The following is a 19,724-nucleotide window of genomic DNA, read 5'->3' on the forward strand; positions in this document are numbered from 1 at the left end:
CTGTGTCCAGAATCACTCCTGGATGCCAGGATTTGCACACCAAATTCCAGAGCTGGTGCCACCTGCCAAAAGGGAGTGGCAGTCCTCAAGTGACAGCCATGCAGGGCTGGGTGTTGGAGAGCTGGAGACCAGAAAGGAGAGAAACGCATGCTTCCCAACTGCACAGCACCTTACCGCCCTGGGGTGATAGTCTGAACCTGACCCGGGCTCTCCGCGGCCTGGGAGACAAGGAGGAACGCCACGGAGAGAAAGGCCAGGGTGCTGTGGAATTGAAAAAAGAAAGAGAGAAAGAAAAAAGGCACAGTCTCATTGACATAAAAAGGCAAAGGGGATTTGAAGAGTCCGAGGCGTTCGTGTACCTCCAAACCAGCATCGTATCCACATACGCGTGATGCTATGCTATACTACAAGTCAGATGTAACCAGGACTCTTTGTTAGACCAGCTGTCAGCAAACTTTTTCTGTGAAGGGCCCAATAGCAAATATTTTAGGCTTTGCAGGTCAAACGGCCCCTGGTGGGACTTGCTCAACCCCTCCACTGCAGGGCGAAGGCCACCAGCAACAATATGCACACTAATGAGCATGGCCACCTGCCCATCAAACTTCATTTATGGGCACTGAAATGTGAATTTCATGTAACTTCACGTGTTCCCAAATATTATTCTTCTGTTTATTTTTTCAACCATGAAGCATAAAAAGTCATTATTAGCTCTCGTCCATCCCAAATCGGATGGTGGGTTGGAGTCAGCCCATGAGGTGGTGTTTTGAATCTGTACTAGACTCAAATGTTTGGACTCATGTCTCTAAAAGAGAGACTAAAATAATTCTGGACAAACGGACAGGAATCAGATAGCACATTTAATTTACAAATAACATTCCAGATAGCTCAGTGCCCAGACAGTCAAGGACCCTCTGAGGGTAAAGGCCGACATCTGTCACGTCCTCCTCCTAAAGCATGACGATGTAGGATTGTGGGAAGTCTCTGAAATGGGCACGCCCACAGGCCGGAGCTGGAGCTGTGTCACAAGGGAGAGAGGGGACAGCCTTCATGTCCTGCTGATTCTGACCCTCTCTTGCCTCTACCGCCTGCTGTGGTTTTTTTTTTTTTAAGTATTTTTATATTTTATTTTATTAAAAAAATTTTTTAATGTTTATTTTTCTTTCTTTTTTTTTTAAAATTTTTTTTTCAACGTTTATTTATTTTTTGGGGGGGACAGAGAGAGACAGAGCATGAACGGGGGAGGGGCAGAGAGAGAGGGAGACACAGAATCGGAAACAGGCTCCAGGCTCCGAGCCATCAGCCCAGAGCCTGACGCGGGGCTCGAACTCACGGACCGTGAGATCGTGACCTGGCTGAAGTCGGACGCTTAACCGACTGCGCCACCCAGGCGCCCCAATGTTTATTTCTTTCTGAGAGAGAGAAAGACAGAGCATGAGCGGGGGAGGGGCAGAGAGAGAGAGAGAGAGAGAGAGAGACAGAATCTGAAGCAGGCTCCAGGCTCTGAGCTGTCAGCACAGAGCCCGATGTGGGGCTCAAACTCATGAACCATGAGATCATGACCTGAGCCAAAGTTGGATGCCCAACCGGCTGAGCCCCCCAGGCGCCCCTATTTTATTTTATTTAAGAAAGAGAGAGAGAGAGAGAGCACAAGCGGAGAAGAGGGGCAGAGAAAGGGGGAGAGAGAAAGAAAGAGAGAGAGAGCGAGCATTTTAAGGAGGCTCCAGGCTCAGCACGGACCCTGACACAGGGCTCAATCCCACAAACCTGGGATCAGGACCTGAGTTGAAATCAACAGATGCTCAGCCGACTAAGCCACCCAGGCGCCCCTGCCCGCTCTAGTTCTGGCGTCTACCCTGCCCCTTCACGATTCAGGGTCTTTGGGCATTTCACAGAAGAGAAATTTGTGGATGCGAGAAAATTGTGAGAGGTGACCCTCTTGAACACACAGTTCTCCAAAGAAGCTACACGCATGGCCAGTAAGCGCATGACAAGATGCTCAATGTCATCGGTCACTTGGAAACGAAGGTCGAAACCACCACACGCCTGCCAGGTTGGCCATAACAAGAACAAGGGAAGGCAGCGTGTTGGCGGGAGGAAGCGGAGCTCTCCTGCGGGGCTGGTGGGAACGTAAAACGGCACGGCGCCGTGCCACACACTGGGCAGTTTCCCAAGGAGTCGGATACGGGGTGAGCGTGTGACCCAGCAGCCCCCCTCCGGCGTGTCTGCCCAAGGGAAATGAAAGCCCGTGTTCACGCAAAAGCTCGTCCACACATGTTCACAGCAGCATTTCTGGTAACAGCCAAAAAGCAGGAGCCACCCGAACGTCCATCGGCGGAGGACTGTGGTCCACCCGCACGGCAGAATGTTATTTAGTCATGAAAAGGAGCGAGGCGTCGACACCGGCTGCCCTGAACACACGACGCTCGGTGAGGGAACCAGACACAGAGGGCCACACGGCGCGTGGTTCTATTTACGTGGAACGTCTGCAACAGGCACATCCGCACACAGGAAGGGGGCTCATGGCTGCCGGGGTGTGGGGGCGGGGGGGAGTGACTTCTTAATGGAATGCGGCTTCTTTTTGAAGTGCTGGAAACATTCTAGAATTAGATGGCATGGCAGTGGTCACATAACATTTCGGATAGCCTAAAAACCACTGAATTGCCCTTTAAAATGGTCGATTTTACGTTACGCGAATTTTATCTCAATTTTTAGAGAAAGGTGACCCAGCAAACGTGTTGGCAAAGGCCAGACAAGAAGAGAACCGACAACATATAAACCAAAATTGTGCCTATATTCTCTACTTGAGAAGCAAAGATGATACAGCTTGAAACAACAAGAAAGTGAGGCCTGGGCACTTAGGAGGTTCAAATCTTTTGTTGTTGTTGTTGTTGTTGTTGTTGTTGTTTAAGATTTTATTTTTAAGTAATCTCTACGCCCAATGTGGAGCTTGAATTCACAACCCTGGGACCAAGACTGAGCCAGCCAGGCGCCTCGGGTCGAAACCCTTCCTAACATTTTCAGAAACAAACTTCATTAACAAGCAGAACAGCCCTTGCACACAATCCCTGGGAGACTTTCTGTTTGAAGACCTCCAGGGACAGGTGCAGCAGTGGGGGGGGGGGGGGGTACTGGTGAAAGGTGTAAGGAAGTCTCTTTTAGAAATGCCGAAACATTTGTTCAATGTGTACACAGAACCAACGGTGGGTAACGAGCGAAAAATGAGAGGCGAGAGGCAGGCGTTTCACCATCAGGACTCGACATGAGAATAGGGCTCAATTCTGGAGTTGAATTATAGACCTTCTGGCCAAGGCCTACGTGAACATTACCACTGGAGAAAGAGCGGATAGTTTCTGGAAGACTCTACGCTCACGAAGCACTAAGAAAGAAAAGCCAGATAGGTCAGTGTCTCAGAACTCTCAAAGGAGGTTAAGAAGAAAAATAAGATCCATTGAATTTAAGGTGGGCAGAAAGCTCAGACGAAGGCTGGACAGGCTTATCCGTGACCAGGGCGTCGGATTTCTGGTTTCAAACTGTGTGGCGTTAACGAGAAAGAGTCTACACTACAGCGGAAAGACAGAGGTTCGAGAGCAGGCACTGCAGCGGGGCTCGGACCCCATGCACGGGTCATGAACAGAGGTGGCCCGGAGGTGGCCTGCTGGCCTGCTGGGACCGGTCTGCTGGGGGTGCAGCAGGATGAACGCTTTGCTGGAGTGTCAAGGAGGCAAGGAGTTGGAACCACGTGTCGGCAGGGAATTCAAAGGGCTGGGAAGATGCCGTTGCTGTGGGAGAGGCAGCTCAGAGCCAGGGCAACAAGCGTGAACTTGTGTGGGCACAAACCGGCCGGGTGGCTGGGCCTCCCCCAGAGGCACACGCGGGCATGGGTGGGTGCAGCTCGTGGTGACAGAGCGGGGCTGAGTCAGCCACCGTGGGCTGGAAACTAGGCAGAGCAGAATCGACAGGGAACAAGTTTCGGAAGTAGGGGCTGGCCCGGAGAGAGGTGATTGGGGGTGGGGGGACGTTTTCACCGGATTGCCAAAAGTCCTGTGACCCACTGTTCTCCGGACGGGATGCGGAGTGGAGGGAAGGACGGGCATATTGTCAGGGTGCCCGTGGCGTGGGCGGGAGCGGAGGGGGTGGCAGAGTGGACGTGCTGTGGATGGTGTCGTGCAGGAAAGGGCACAGCGGAAAGTAACCATCTCTGCAGGGCTGCAGCGTGAACGTGGGTGAAAGAGATCTAATGCAAAGGGGAAGGAAGTCCCTCCCACCCAGCAAGTCCCCTTCCGGGAATTTTCACACATCCCGCACTTGTGCACAAATACATTTGGACAAGGATGTTTAGCGCAGCACTGTTGGTGAAGCGAAAAACGATCAACAAAACGCCCCTCAATAAAGAGCTAGTTAAGTACCTCAGGGCACACGGGTACTGTGGAAAGTCACGCGGTTTTGGAGAAAGAATGAAGATGACAGGCAGTGATGAGGAAAGTGCTAGGTGAGGGAGAAGGTGCAGAAAAGTGGGCATGATATGATCCTTTTTCTGTAAAAAGAAAAAATACTAGACTAGCCATAAAAGGAGCAAGGCGCCAACACACATTACCCCGTGGACAGACCCTGAACACATGACGCTCAGAGAGGGAACCAGATACAAAGGGCCACACGGTGTGTGATTCCATGTGTGCGATTCCATGTGTGCGAAACGTCCGGAACAGGCTCATCCACAGACAGGAAGGGGGCTCGTGGGGGCCGGCGGGGAGGAGGCGGGGTGGAGGAGGACTACTGATGGGCACAGGGTTTCTTTATAGGGTGACGGAATGTTCTGGAACTACACAGTGGTGATGGTTATACAACCTGGTGAATATACAAAAAACCCACCAAACTATTATACGCTATACACTTACATCAAAGAGGGAGTTTTTATGGCATATGAATGTATTTCAATTCAAAATAACACCGTATGGCATGTGTCTTTTATAGGCATACAAAATATCGGAAAGAATCCACACCAAACTTTATTAGCGGTGGGACGGGCAGAGGAAGAGAGGCGGAGGAAGCCAGGGGCTCTTCTTCCCCCTTTGTATTTTTGGGTATTATCTGGAGGCTTCACCATGAAAAGATTCCCCTGACGTAAAAGAGGAAGGAAACAAGAGTTACTGGGAACTGCCCAGAAGGGTCCCCAAGTCGTGAATTCCGGTCACCATGGAATTCTGGGATCAAACTGTTCGGTGGCCCGGAAGGGACACTGGTGCGCAAAGCCCAACCACGACCACTTGAGAAAATGGAAAACATTTGAGTCAGGTGGGCCTGTGCTACTCACACCTTGTGAGTGACCTAAAACGGAACTGGCCGTGAACTATCTGAACGCCGGTTTGTAGCTCAGACAATGGTCACCTTTTAGAAAGAATGGCAGTGACCGAGGAGGTGTGCCTGTGTTCGTTTTGACACCGCAGGCCATCTGTGGTCACGGTGCACCTGGAATGCGGCCGGTCCAAACCGAGATGTGCTGTGCGTGTAAAGTGCACACTGGATTCCAAAGACTCGGCATGCAGGAAGAATGTGAAACATCCCACCAAAGATGTGTTCATACAGACCCCATGTTAAAATAACAATGTTCTGGATATACTGGAGTGAGTGAAACACATTATTCAAATGAACTTCACCTGTCTGTGTTTACTTTTTAACTGAGGCTACTAGAGAATTTTAAATTGCACACGCAGCTCACACTGTGTTTGTTAGACAACTGGGATCTAGAACAATCCTAGAGTAAATCAACAAACTGTGAATTTGCAAACACCTTACGAGGTCCTATTTTCCTAGAAAGTAAGCAAAACGACTGCCGGGGCTAGGTAAGATTTTGACCTGGTAAGAACTCGAGTCAGTTCAACAAGTGATTACTCGGTGTAATTATTTGGTGTCCCACAGAGGCACTGAGACCTGGTCTCCCTTCTCTCATCTCGGGAGAGAGAAAAGAAGAGTCACAAATAACTCTTATGCGGCAAAGGGGACAGGTGCAGACTCCAGCTGGGAATCTGGGACGGCCCCATCCTGGACCCTGAGGGAGGGGCAGGACCTATGGGGGGTCGGGCAAACAGGAAGGAGGGACTAGTTCAAGAGTGGGAAGCTGGGCACAGCAGGGGGCTGTGATGGGTTGGAGCTGGTTGGAGCAGAGGGCACAGGCTCGGCCACCCGGAGAAAGGCTGTGAATGCCAGGTGGAGCCCCCCCCCCCCCCCCCCCCCCCGCCCCGACTCCATCCTACAGGGCAGAGGTCAGCAAACCACGGCCCAACGCCCCAGCCAAGTCCCGCCCACTCTACCGCCTGGTGTGTATATAGCCCGTAAGCTAAAAATGGTCTTTATATTCATAAAGGGTTATAAAAAAAATCAGAGCCAAAATATTTTGTGGCATATGAAAATTACATGAAATCCACATTTCAGTGCCCATAAATAAAGTTTTATTGGCACATGGCCACACCCATTCATTTACATGTTGTCAACAGCAGAGCCCCGTCTGGCCCACAAAGCCTAAAATATTTCCTGTCTGGTCCTTTATAGAGAATGGTTGCTGACTCCTCCACTTTCTTGGAATACTAAAAGATTCTACGGGCTTTATGTGCTCAGATAAAGTAATGGTACTTTTGCTGATTTGCAGAAATATACGTAAGGGATATATTTCTCAAATTAAAGACAATTTGCCCTAGAATATTTCTTAAACCCTTGGTACAGGTCTCCTCTCATCTGCTAGTGACCAGCAGTAAGCAATGCAACCAACTCCCTACACGTACGGCATTACTGGGAGATGCTGGGTCAGCCCGTTGTGTCTGACTCGACGGCAGGAGTTTTAAAGGACATTTGCTCGGAGCGGCCGTTGCGCACCAGCATCGTATTTTATAATTTAATCATGTTTTGCTTAATAAGAACATTGTGAGTGCACGTGATTTGAATGAAGGGCGTTGATATTCCACGGTGTCCCGCAAACACGTCAGGCACCATCCCGCCACCGCCAGCAGCTTAAGGCCACGGCTGAGCACTGGAAGGAGAAGACGGAACAGTGGGTCTGCGCCACAGCCCTCGCAAGGGCAGTCTGCAGTCTTCCACTAGAGCATCTGAACTGGAACAGCAGGAGCAGAATGGACAGGACGGAGACGTGTGGGCAGCGGTTAGTGGGGTGAAGGACAGGGGAAGAAGGCGGGGGGCGCGGGGCCCAGCGTTCAAGACTGGCCACCGAGGGGCGCCTGGGTGGCGCAGTCGGTTAAGCGTCCGACTTCAGCCAGGTCACGATCTCGCGGTCCGTGAGTTCGAGCCCCGCGTCAGGCTCTGGGCTGATGGCTCAGAGCCTGGAGCCTGTTTCCGATTCTGTGTCTCCCTCTCTCTCTGCCCCTCCCCCGCTCATGCTCTGTCTCTCTCTGTCCCAAAAATAAATAAACGTTGAAAAAAAAAAAAATTAAAAAAAAAAAAAAAAAAAAAAAAAAAAAAAAGACTGGCCACCGAGACCGTGGCATCAGGATAATAATTTCTCCTTCACTTACCGCCTTGCCGTCCTCTCTGGCCCTGGGCCCAGTCCTCTCTAAAACTAGAGAGGAGTCTAGACTGAGCTCACGCTGCGGCCGAAAGGCAAGTCGAGCTGGGTTTTGCAGGAGGAAGGATTTCTCCGCTACCTGCCCAAGGGACCAGGAAGCACAGGAGGCGTTTCTAGCTCTGTCGGGGCCTGCTGGCCCTACTGACCCCAGCAGGGCTGCACCAGGGTCAGAAGGCATGTGTGTAAAGCACCAGGCATATGGTAGGTGCTCAGGGTGTGAGGTCACGGCAACCCCTTTATTTTCAAAACATAACCTTGGGATCCCGCAGTCACGACTTTTAAAGTCTGGCTGCCCCCTCCTGAGAGCTGCTCTTTATTCCCTGCCCCATCTGCCACTCTCTGCCTTTCTCGAAAAACCTTCTTTTCCTTGGTCTAAAGCACAAGGGGGAGCCTGGCCACTCACTCAACAAGCGCTTGTCAGAAGTGCTGGGCTGCCGGGCCCCGTCCCCTCCCTGGCCGCAGAAGGCAGTCTCTCCGCCTGAAACTCTCAGGATCCACGTGAGCATGTTTCATGGGAGCCCATGGACCACGGTCGTTTGAGAACATGTTCCTGCATCCAAATGTCTCCAGTTCCCTTGGACAAGAATCCCTCCAGCACTGGAAGGTCTCATACGGCCCCGAGAAGGTGAAAATGGCGCAGTAAATGCCGGCACGTGTCATGTTAGCTACAAGCTTTGGTAACAGGACAAGGGACCGTACAGATAGATATCTCAGGGTCTCTACTGGCAAACAATGCGGGGGCTTTGGTTTCCATGAAGCGCATCTCAGCCTGTCCAATTGGTTTCCATTTTGACTGGCATTCACAGTTATTCTTATTCCCAGTAAGAATCATGACGATCTAACTAGAATTGGGAGCTTTGCGGTGGAAACATCAGAAGTGGGGCCCTCCCCAGCCTGGGCATTGCGGCGGGTACGGGACTAACGTTCACACTTTCACAGAGGACAGGGGAAGGGGCTGCAGGAGAGGAAGTGCCTTCAGTGAGATGAGCTTCCCTGGGCACTCACCCCACACACATCCACCACGTCCACCACCTCAAGGGGCCATGACCTTGAACCAGCGTCTCCTTATGGGAACCGCTCCTGAGCTGGGGAAACGGATCTTTCAGGAAGGGAGCCAGGGTTAGAAGTATTTACCTACAAAGTGAGTCAACTCTACACAGTTCTGTTGGTCCTCTGTGACGCCTTCCTCCAGCACAGCACGGCAGGCTTTCCAACCCTCACAAAGCGCCAGAGCCACACAAGAGTTAAGGGTCTAAGTACTGACAAGGTGCAAAAAGAATGCATCCATTCACCAAATTTTGAGCGCTACGTTTTGTGGATGAAACAGTTCCAACAGGCACAATAACCAGAGTTGTTACAAACCAACTTTTTAACAAAGTCCAATCTTTGAAAAGTTCCAAAGCAAACCAAATACGAATCAAGACACGGCAATTGGCCTGGATGCAGAACGAGGCATTTAGTACCCTCCACTGTGTACAGCCGCTGGCTCCTGAGGCCCCATTTCTCCAGGAAGACCCCACGCTTCCCGGAAAAGCACCCGACTTGCCTGACGCGCAATCTCTTTGCTGAGCAAAAAGGGGCATCACAAATGGAAGGGGCCTTTGATTAAAATATCTTTGGGGATTTGGTAAAGGAAAACCACGCGTCGAAACGACTGGAATGTTAATCTAGACTGAATCAAAAACAGGGCACCTTTAGGGCTATCGGATCTCAGGCAAGGGTTTCATGACTTTTGCTTCTCGCTAAAACCAAAGGCCGCCGTTACCTGATGGAGGCCTTGCCCCCTGAAGAACGCTTTGGGCTCCGGCGTTTGGCTCACTCACACGCTAAATATGAAGCTTGGGGGAAGTGTGGCGGGCACGGCTGCCCCTGTCCTCCAGGAGCTTACAACCCAGAACAGGAAACAAGACACGTAAATCACACCACATGTCCAAGGAGCCTTGTGCTGTGGCAGTTCAGGAGTAGTGCTACTTCTGGCCGATTAATCCCACGGTCCCTAAGTAGGGGGTGACATTCAGACACGCCTGAAGACACGGTTGTTGTCACGACCCGGGGGACAGGGGGCAGGTGCTACTGGCAGATGGAGGCCAGTGGAGACTCAGAGCCCTACGAGGCGCAAAGGCGACAGAGGCGAGAGGGAGACATCTGGCTCGAGTCTGAACATCTTCCCACTCGGCTCACTAAGCCACGTCTCAAGGTTCCCAGGTAAGAGAGCCCCGGACACGGGTCCTGAGGGAAAAGTAAGATTTCCATCAGCAGAAATGACATTTCAGGGAGGAGGGCAGACAGAAGGCATGTGTGAGGCACGGCAAGTCCATTCCAGGGACCAAGGGACAAGGTGATGGAAAGGAAGCCTTTTCATTTCAAGGCCGGAAACAGCCTCGAACGCTGAGCTAAGCACCATGTGGTTACGCCAAAGGCCAGGGGCCAGTCCACCAGGTCGGCCAGTGGGTGGCGGATGTGCCGTCGGCCCTCCCGACACAGCCCAGAAGGGCCGAGCAAGGTGGGTGGGAGGCAAGACCAGAGTGCCAGGGGAAGGAACCAGCCCCGTGCAAGGGCACGGAGGTGACCGCGGAGTGCGCTCCTGGGAGCTGGGGCAATACTGCTTCCGGAGCAGGGGAGCAGGGCTGGGCTGTCTGCCGCAAGGGGGACAAAGGACTGTGGTGGCCCCTGCAGCCAGAATGAGGACAGAAGCTGGGCTCGTGCGGACCCCCCAGCTGGGAGGAAGGTGGGGACGCGCGACCCGAAATGAGGCGGGGGCCCCACGGCGCGGCCCCGCGGCCCTTCTAACCCCACCGCCTGCAGTTTCCCTTAACCCCCAACTGAGGAACAGTGTCTTTTCCCCACCAAGGCTCCCCGAAGGCCACCGTCCAGCCGACAGATGGGACGCCCGGCTGCGAAGTAAGACTGCAAGGGACTGGGTCACACGGGGCTTCCAGAAAGACTTTCTATGCACTCCTGTCTGGCATTTGAAGAGTTGCCAGTATAACCACACAACTGATGAGCTCCTGAAGTATGTCCCCTTCGTGCTGTAACCTCAGCGCAGCGGCCAACGGCCACGGACAATTCCAAATTGCTGTAGCCCCTTCTCTGGTCTCAACTTCTCCCGGGAGGGTATGTTAACACACGTACGTGCTCGGCCAAGTATAAACGCCTCAGATGCTTGCTGTTTGGGGCCCACGCATATTTGCCGAGTGGACAGAGACCCCAGAGAGCAACTCACACAAAGACGTCCCCACGAAGGTGGATTCTTCTAGAATATGAAGAATTTAAAAAATCAGAAGCACATCCTTCAAGCTATTTTCTGCGAGTCTGGGATTCCAAATATATTTTTTTCTCAAGGCAGGCTACATCTGTCTGTCTGTATTCTGAGGACAGGAGAGGTGGGAGAGTGCTGTCTGGTGTTTTCTTTGGGTTCTCACTGGCTGGGGTGGAGCAAGAACACATATTTGTGGGCTGGTAACTTGGGGGGGGGGGGCTCGGCTTCCAAGGCCTCACCCCACAGATCACCTTTCAGACAGAAACGCATCCTGGACACAGCACTGTTTCTAAAAGATAAACAGTTTGCATTTTCAAAGTGTGAGTGTAACTAAGTGTCGCTGCAGCCTTAGGAATGGACTTCTGTATCACGACTATGGTTTCAGCAGTGTTCCACGGAGACACGCGCATGTGAGCAGGGCCTTCTGTCGGCGGGGACTGGCCCTTTTCCTTTCTCTCCTCGGGCTGCCCAGGTCTCATCCGCCTGTCTCTACTGGGCCTCGCTCTTCCTGGGGCTCGGCCCCTGCCTTGCGTCTCCTTGGCCTTCAGGGTCCTTTCCCAGCCTCCCTTTCCACCTAAGAATCCCTTCAAACTCTCCTCCGCCCAGCATTAGCCACAGTAGCCAGAGGGTGGCGACGGCCCAAGTGTCCACTGACGCATGAGTGGGTAGGCACACACTGGCCCACCCACACGCTGGAGTATCAGGCAGCCGTAGGAAGGAAGGCCACTCTGACACCTGCCACTGTGTGGATGCACCTGGAGGACGCCGTGCTTAGTGCAATAAGCCAGACACAAAAGGACACGTTTGTTATGCGATCCCACTTCCACAAAACATCTAGGATGGGTAAATTCATAGGGACGGAAAGTAGATTAAAGATTACCAAGGGCTTGGGAGGGTAGAAAGGGAACTAAAAGGGGAGGCTGGGTGGCTCTGTCGGGTAAGCTTCTGACTCTCGGTTTTGGCTCAGGTCATGATCTTGTGGTTGATGAGTTTGAGCCCCACACTGGGCTCTGAACTGACAGTGTGGAGCCTGCGTGGGATTCGCTGTCTCTCCCTCTTTCTCTGCCCCTCCCACATCTCTCTCTCTCTCTCTCTCTCTCAAAACAGACGGATAAACTTGAAAGAAAGAAAGAAAGAAAGAAAGAAAGAAAGAAAGAAAGAAAGAAAGAAAGAAAAGGAACTGAAAGTTTCTGCTACCAGGAATAGAGCTTCCATTTGGGGTGACAAAAAAGTTTTGGGAACAGTGGGGATGGCTGCACACCACTGTGAATGCACTCAATACCGCTGAATTGCACACTTAACAACGGGTACGATGGTGAATTTTATGCGGTCCATGTACTTTGCCACAATTTAAAAAACCACTTTCCTCTGCTGACTCTTGGCTCCTGCTTCTTGGATGTTGACGGCTCTGGCCTTCTGTTCTCACTCTGCACCCTCTCCTTGGATGGTCCCATGCGTTCTCGTGACTGAAGTGACCATTTGTGTGCCGACAGCTCCTACATGCTAACCCCTGGCCTGGACCACCCCCGTCGGCTCCAGACCCTGCAATCGGCTGCCTGCTGCAAAGCCGTCCCCAGCAGGATGTCCCAAAGACACCTCAAGCTGGCCGCGCCCACGACAGGACTCATTACTTCCCCTGCCCAACACCAGCTTCTCCCGTGGCCCCTGACTCACTGCAGTGACACGTTCTACCAGAACCCCCCAACGTCAGACAGCTGAGAATCGCCCACCCCGCGCCTCGGCCCAGCGAGTCCGGAAGTCCCCGAGCCTCTGAGAACCTGGCCGCTCAGCCTTCTCCAGAGCCCCCTGGCCGGTGCTGTCGGGCAGGCCCCTGTCACCTTACGCATGGACCGTGGCAACAACCTCCTCTCCCCTGCCTACCTCCAGACTCGAAGCCTTCCGACGCACCCTCCAAAATCACACGTGACCACAAAGCTGCTTCCCCACAAGCAGCTCTCAGCCCAGAGCCAGAGACAAGACCCACATGTCCAGCCAGGGCTCGGCACGCTTTTCCTCTAAAGGCCCAGGGGGTAAATATTTCAGGTGTTGCTGGTCACATTCTGCTTCTCTCGCGAAAACTGGACTCTGCCGTTGCCTCGCAGAAGCAGCTAGAGACAGTACGTAGATGAGCGTAGCTGCGTTCCAATAAAACCTCACTCACAAAAACAGGCTGCAGGCTGGAATGGGCCTGAGGGCTGTCGTTTGCCGACACCTGCTCCTCTCTCTAATGTCATCTCCCTTGTACCCTGTTCTCGGCTGCTCAGGGCTGCTCGCAGGTTCCTGAAAACACAGTCACGCCAGGACTGTCCCCACCCAAATGCCTGCCCCACAGAGATGTCACCGGCATCAACCACATGGCTGCCTTTCTCTGCCTTGCCCAGGCCCAGCTGTGTCCTCCAGCCACAGGCCCTTTGCACCTGACCCCCCACATCCACCCCATGCCTGGAAAGGCTCTTTCCTCTGAACTCCACAGGGCTGCTCCCCTTCAGCATTTCAGTCTCAGCTCAACTGTCACCTCCTGAAGAGCTCCCCGGGACCCAGTGGCCCAGTTCTTACACACACACACACACACACACACACACACACACACACAGGCTCAAAATAACCGTGGAGATCTTAGTAGAAATAGGCTTACTGCATATAGCACGTCTGGGCTTCATTACAGAGTGCATGACAAAGAATCACTGTCTCGGGCCTTCCGTGTAAGTACGACAACCTATTTTTAATTGGCTGTATGATTTTTTCTTTTTCTTTCTTTCTTTCTTTCTTTCTTTCTTTCTTTCTTTCTTTCTCTTTCTCTCTCTTCCTTCCTTCCTTCCTTCCTTCCTTCCTTCCTTCCTTCCTAAAGCAGACTACGGCAGGTGTGGCCTGACTCACAGGGTCTGATACCCTCTTGCTGTATGCGCCACTTACAGCTTTGGGAGGTCAACTGTATTTCCCAGGAAGCCACAGAACTCCAGAACGTTTAAAATGAGAATTGGGAGCTGCCAGGCCATACCAACAGCATTTTCAGGCACACGAGCCTTGTGTATCATAAGGCAGGAATGCGTTTCGGGAAAAGAGAAGGCAACACAGCAAGGAGCCAGGCCAGGCTGTCTGCTCCTGAGGGCCTAACTCGAGTCCTGGCACGAAGGGCGGGCCGCTTCTCACCTCCGAGCGGCTGATTTCCGGACTCCGGCCAGGACGGCGCCCAAGGGCCAGCAGTAACAGAGAAGGGAAACCAGCTTTTAAATGTCCGTGTGCAGAGCTGGCCACTCGCCAGAGCTCACCCGAGACGATGACGTGTGGGCACTAAGTGGAGACGGGCCCACGCCACAACCAAAATGGAAGAGCTCCTGTCGCTTTGGTTGCTTGTGTTTTGGCAGCGCACTTAACGCTTGCGGGATGATGTATTTGTACCAGCCCGCCTCTACACTCACTGGAGGGCCTTCCTCGCCCGCAGACAGACAGCGCAGGCTCATCCACTCCATCGGGCGAAACCCACGTCCCGAAGGCCTCCTCGCGCTTGTACTGGTCGGAAAACCCAACTAAGAACGTGATCCCAGGCCGCTGCTGCTCAGTCGCTCCCTAATCGTAATAATAACCATTGTGATAAGAATAGTTCACAGCTAGTCTCCGGGCAGCACCTGCTCTGGGCCAGGCCCTGTGCTAAATAGCGATAATCTTTCTAATATGGTGACCGTAGCACCATCGTCATGTTTCACGGATGCCACACCCTGCCTGGAGCCCCCGAGCTAAGCGGCGGAGACACCACACGCGAGCCCTTCTCTGCTGGGTCCCGGCCCGGGTCTACGGTTTCCCCTTGATTCTTCCCTCTGCCCCCCACGCGTCCCACCCAAGCTGTTGCAAGACAGACACGGGCGGCGACATATGGCAAGTTGAGCAGCAACTCTCAGTTTCCATATAGGCTCCCCCTGTAGGTATGCAGGAAACGATTCATTTAACAAACGTGCTTGAGTGCCTACTCGGTGCCAGAATTGTGCTCAGCTCGGAGGAAAGAGAAGTGAATTAAACACACAGCTTCCTCCCCTTAAGGAGCTGACCTTCTGACGAAATGGTGACAAGACAATAAATGCGCATGACGTCTGGCACGTGAGCGATAAATGCTAAGGAACGAGAAAGGGAAGGGGGCTGAGAGTGTGTCACTTTGGAGGGGTGGGCTGGGAGGGCGACGTCTGAGAGAAGGCCTGGAGGAGGTGGGAGAGCACCCCCCCCCCCAATTCCATGCGTGAAGAGCTTTCCAGACAGAAGGCTCGAGGGGCTTCCAAGAGGCCTGCAGGGGTGAAGTGGCCTGAGGAACAGGATCACTGTCAGCGATGAGGCCAAAGAGTCCTGGGTTGGAGAGGCCCAGGGTGGGAGGAGGCTGGCCTCGGCTCCTAGTGAGATGGGAGCCGTGGGAGGGTCTGGAGTTGAGGGATACGCAACAGGAGGGAACATGCCCCCCCCCCCCCCAGGTTAGTGGGCTGGAATCATCTGGGCAAGAGGCGCTGGTGGCCCGGAGCGGGGGCTGGCGGCGGGGGTGGTGAGGCGTGCTCAGATTCTAGGTCCCCACTGACAGTGGAGCCGAAGCATTTGCTGATGGCTTACGAGAAAAAGAATACGGGGCGACTCCAAATCAACCAGGAGAAGCCAGCGGAAGAAGCCAGCGGGCGTGGAGCCTGGGGGAGACTGCGGGGCCTTTCGGGAGCTCCGTTTGGCCACCCTGTGTTTAAGCTGCCTGTCAGAATCCACCTGGATGTGCGCGGCGAGCAGCTGGACAGACTTCTCTGCTCGGAAGGCCTGAGGGTCCGGTGCCCCCACTCATCACCTTAGGCAGACCGTGCTTCCCAGGCGCAGATCCCTGGTTCTTCTTCCCAGCCTCCTTCACCTACTCCTTGTCCCACACACACTTGATTCTGGGTCTTCCTCTCCTAAAGTCTTCCCTCTTCTCCCCCCCCCCCCCGCCCCGCCCCCCCCCCCGTAAGAATTCCTTTGCGGCTCTTGTGGCTTCCAAGAAGCACCTAGGTGGTTCTCAGCTTTCTCTCTAATTTTCGGTGCGTATTCACTCACTCCCTCATTCGGCAAATTAAGTGTGCCAGGCACTCGTCTAGAGAACATGACCTGTGGCAGAGCTGCTCACCATTTAAATTCTAGAAAGGGAGTGGAAACGGCTTTTTAAATATGTAAGTCCACAATCCCTTATAACAGTGCTGATAGCCAAAAAGCTCTGAAATCTGGAAGTTTTTTGGTAAATTTGGCAGGCTCTAACCCGAACTGGCTTGAGGTTGTTTATGGTGCTTATCTACCCATTTGGTTGGAACACTCAAACAATATGTATGCGTTTGCTGCCTGCATATCGGGCCAGGGGTTTCGGACACTGGATCAGGACTTGTACTTTCCTGTCCCCAAGTTCAGTGAGGGTCCCAACCAGCCAGAAGATGTCTCTGTGAACTTCCCTTGCCTTTTAAATAGTCCACATTTTACAAGTAAGTAGGTGTCTGGGGTGGGGCGGTGGGTGGGGGAGGTACATTATTTAAATAAGTGGTCAACTTGCAATTAATTAAAAAGGGCCAGGGGCGCCTGGGTGGCGCAGTCGGTTAAGCGTCCGACTTCAGCCAGGTCACGATCTTGCAGTCTGTGAGTTCTAGCCCCGCGTCGGGCTCTGGGCTGATGGCCTGGAGCCTGCTTCCGATTCTGTGTCTCCTTCTCTCTCTGCCCCTCCCCTGTTCATGCTCTGTCTCTCTCTGTCCCAAAAATAAATAAAAAACGTTGAAAAAAAAATTTAAAAAAAAAAAATAAATAAAATAAAAAGGGCCAAATATATTGTAAGATATGGTTCCTAGGGGCCCTGGAATTTTACGAGCAAAACAATCGCGAGCGATTATTTAAAAAAATCCCACCAGTACCTTCAAAATTTTGACTCAGTTACAATATTAGTTAAAGTTCAATTAATTAAATATTGCCTTAATATGAACTTAATTTTAACTCGAGTCTGAAACTACAAATTAGCTCCAAGGAATGAGATCCAGATAAACAATTTCCCAGGATCTGTATCTCTGGAGAATGGCTCCCTCCCGGCAGCACTTGGGTGATAAGTAAGCACGGCTAAAAGGTGGATATTGAGGCAATGCGTGCCCTTCACCCAGAATGCAAATATCAGCTGAGTTCCAAAGGACTTGTTCTGTTGCCCGGTGTAATTCATAACTCTGCCGCCCTGTTCCCAGATGCCCCTTTGGAGCGTCTCGGCAGCTTATCTGGCACAAGAGAGGAATGTACCTAAGGGGCTAAATAATTCAGTTTCGCTTTTACTGCGGAGGCCAACGGTTTCTGAGCTCATTCCCAGCCAAAATCAGCCGGAATATCACAGGACCACAGGAGCAGTTACGTTTGTCCATCGTGTTGTAGGAAGTCTTTTTTTTTTTTTTTTTTTAAAGCTACCAAATCCCCTCTGATACTTCACCAAGCCTGTCCGGGTCCAAATTAGCAGTGATCAGTGATTAAGGAAATCAGATTCCTGGTGGAGTGGCAGGGGTGCTGGGCCAGGCTGAGACGTGGGGGGTGGGGGGGAGGAGAGGGGAAGGCGCTTACCATACACTCTCCTCCTCACTTCTCTGGCAAGAGCAGGTGAGGAACCAACTCTAAGGTTATTTTTAAACTTGAGGGAGAGAAACAACAGGTAGCCAAATGATAAGAACATGTTGACAATATGTGCAAGGAAAAAAAAGTTTTCGTTGTTGCTGTTCTGTGTCATTATTACCATTACCGTAATGAATGATTTAGTGGAATCTCAGTGGAAACCGAGAGTCTTGTATAAGGTTTGATATTTTGGATTGGCGGAGGCAAGGCCGGGAGGGGAAACCGCTGGGGGCGGGGGGGGGGGGGTGCTCTGCCCTGACAGTTCGCGGCGCCCAGCAAGACGGTAGTCGTGCAGTTGTGCGTGCGTGCGTGCTCTGTGCGTTGGGGGGCCGCGTAAGGAAAGCATCCAGAAGCGGACCTGGACGCCCTCCCTCATTCCTGCGGGGCAAGCGGGAGGTTAAAATTAGGACGATGAACCATCCCCGCCTCCGCCGGAATGGCAGGGGAACTTCGGCCTCAGGGGCCCCTGAAATAGCCACTGGGATCGGGAAACCCAACTTTGCCGGTGCAGCAGCCGAGAACAGCCAGCGGGGACTGAGCGGGAGGGAGCGCCGTGGCTCGTCCCAGGGGGCCGGGAGAGGACTAGAGCGTTTGGGTGTGGGTGTGTGTGTGTGTGTGTGTGTGTGCGCGCGCGCGCGCGTGCAAGTGCGCGTTTGGGAGGGGGTGTTCAGGGGTGGGGTTTAAATTCACAAACGCACACGCACTCGCACAATCTCAAGAGAAAGTGTCACTGAGCACTTTGGGCCACGAGTTGGGCTCTTTAAACAAAATCATAAATTGATACGTTAAAAAAAAAAACCACAAACTTTTGGTGAAACTCTTCTCTCGCTTGGAGATCAGTCCAAAATGGGGGAGCTGCGGGTGTGCGAAGGGGCTTCCGGAGGGGCGTGGAAGCACTGGCGGACCCCCCCCCGCCCAAACTCAGGAATGGGGGTTCAAAGGGAGAGAGGGGAGGAGTGTCCGAGGAGCCTTAGCCGCGAGGATCTTTGCTCAAGACCTCAAGAGGTGAGAAACAGGTCCCGGGGAAGTCCGATTATCGGCGAGTTTGGGGCGAAAACGTGAGGGGGGGGGGTGTTTCCCCCAAGACGAGCGCATCGACTTCTGGCTAAAGGCTGAGAAGGATTCCAAGGGAGCCCTCAAACTCGCTAACGAACAGCCAGTCCCCGGGACACCCCACACCCAGGAAATTGGGGCAAAGGTGAAAACGAATCTTCCAGGCCCCCTCCCCGATTCAGGAGTCTGGGGCGAGGAGTGAGAGAGGGGGCCCCGGGAACGCCAATTTCGGATATTTGGGGACTAAAAGAGAAGAGGGGTCCCCAGGAGCCCCCAATTCAGAGAGTTTAAGGTAAGGGCTTGAGATGGTTTCAAGAAGTTGAGAGAAAGTGAGAGAGGGGTGCCCGGGCGCCCTCAATTTAAGGATCTGGGGAGTAAAAGTAACAGGAGGTTCCCAAAAGCCCCAATTCTGGGAATTTGAAGGTAAAAGTTTGAGGGGCCTCGGGCGCACCCAATTCGTGGCCTTCGAGGGTAAGAGTTGAGAGTGGGGTCTCGGGGGCCCGCGACTCGGGAAGTTTTTTGAACAGCGAAGCGATGGGCTCCCACTTGCCCCCCGAGTTTGGCTAAAAGAAGGGGGGGTTCCCGGGCGCCCCCAAACTCGGCCGCGCCTGGGGAACTGGGCAAAGGAGGCGGGTCCCTCGGGCGCGCCGTCCCGGACGTTTGGGGTGAGCGGCTGGGGGCCGCGCCGCCCGCCTGCCGCCCCCCCACCCCAAGCCGGACCCCGCCGCCCCCCGCACTCCCCCGGCCCGGCCGGGCCTGGGGCGGTCGCATCGGTCACCTGGAGTTCGGGCCGGGAGTTCGGGCAGCAGCTCCCGCGGCGGCAGCAGCGGCTGCTGCGTGTTGGTCCCCGTTGGTAAGTAACAGTCTCCACGGCTACAGTCTCTATGGCGGCGGCGGTGGCGGCGGCAGCCGCTCCTCCTCCCGCTCTCGCCGCCCGCCCGCCAGCCTCGCGCGCCTGCCCGCCTGCCCGCCCGCCGCGACGGGGCGGGGCGTTGTTACCGGCAACGGTTACCAGGCTCCACGCCCCACCCCTCAACGGCCCGCCCACGCCCGCCTCCAAAGGGCACGAGGGGGGCGGGGCGTAAGGCCCTCCGACACCCCATTGGCTGCCCACAGTGCCTGTCAGGAGGGGCGTTCCCTGGAGAGGATGAGGGCGAGGCTCGGCCAATTGCCGCGGAGGGGGGCGGGGCTTGGCGGGAGGCGCGCTCGGCTGGGAGGGTTGGCGAG

General features: G+C 53.6%; 1 protein-coding gene across 1 annotated transcript in view; it reads right to left on the reverse strand.

The window, feature by feature from the left end:
* RFX2 (regulatory factor X2) overlaps positions 1–19,454 on the reverse strand; it is a 90,534-nt gene extending 71,080 nt beyond the window's left edge. The window contains exon 1 of the mRNA XM_047848650.1: positions 19,276–19,454. The gene's annotated coding sequence lies outside the window, so the exon portion shown is untranslated. The remainder of the gene's footprint in view (positions 1–19,275) is intronic.
* Between the last annotated feature and the right edge of the window lie 270 nt (positions 19,455–19,724).

Source organism: Prionailurus viverrinus, chromosome A2 (assembly GCF_022837055.1).
Source record: "Prionailurus viverrinus isolate Anna chromosome A2, UM_Priviv_1.0, whole genome shotgun sequence".
Classification (NCBI taxonomy): Eukaryota; Metazoa; Chordata; class Mammalia; order Carnivora; family Felidae; genus Prionailurus; species Prionailurus viverrinus.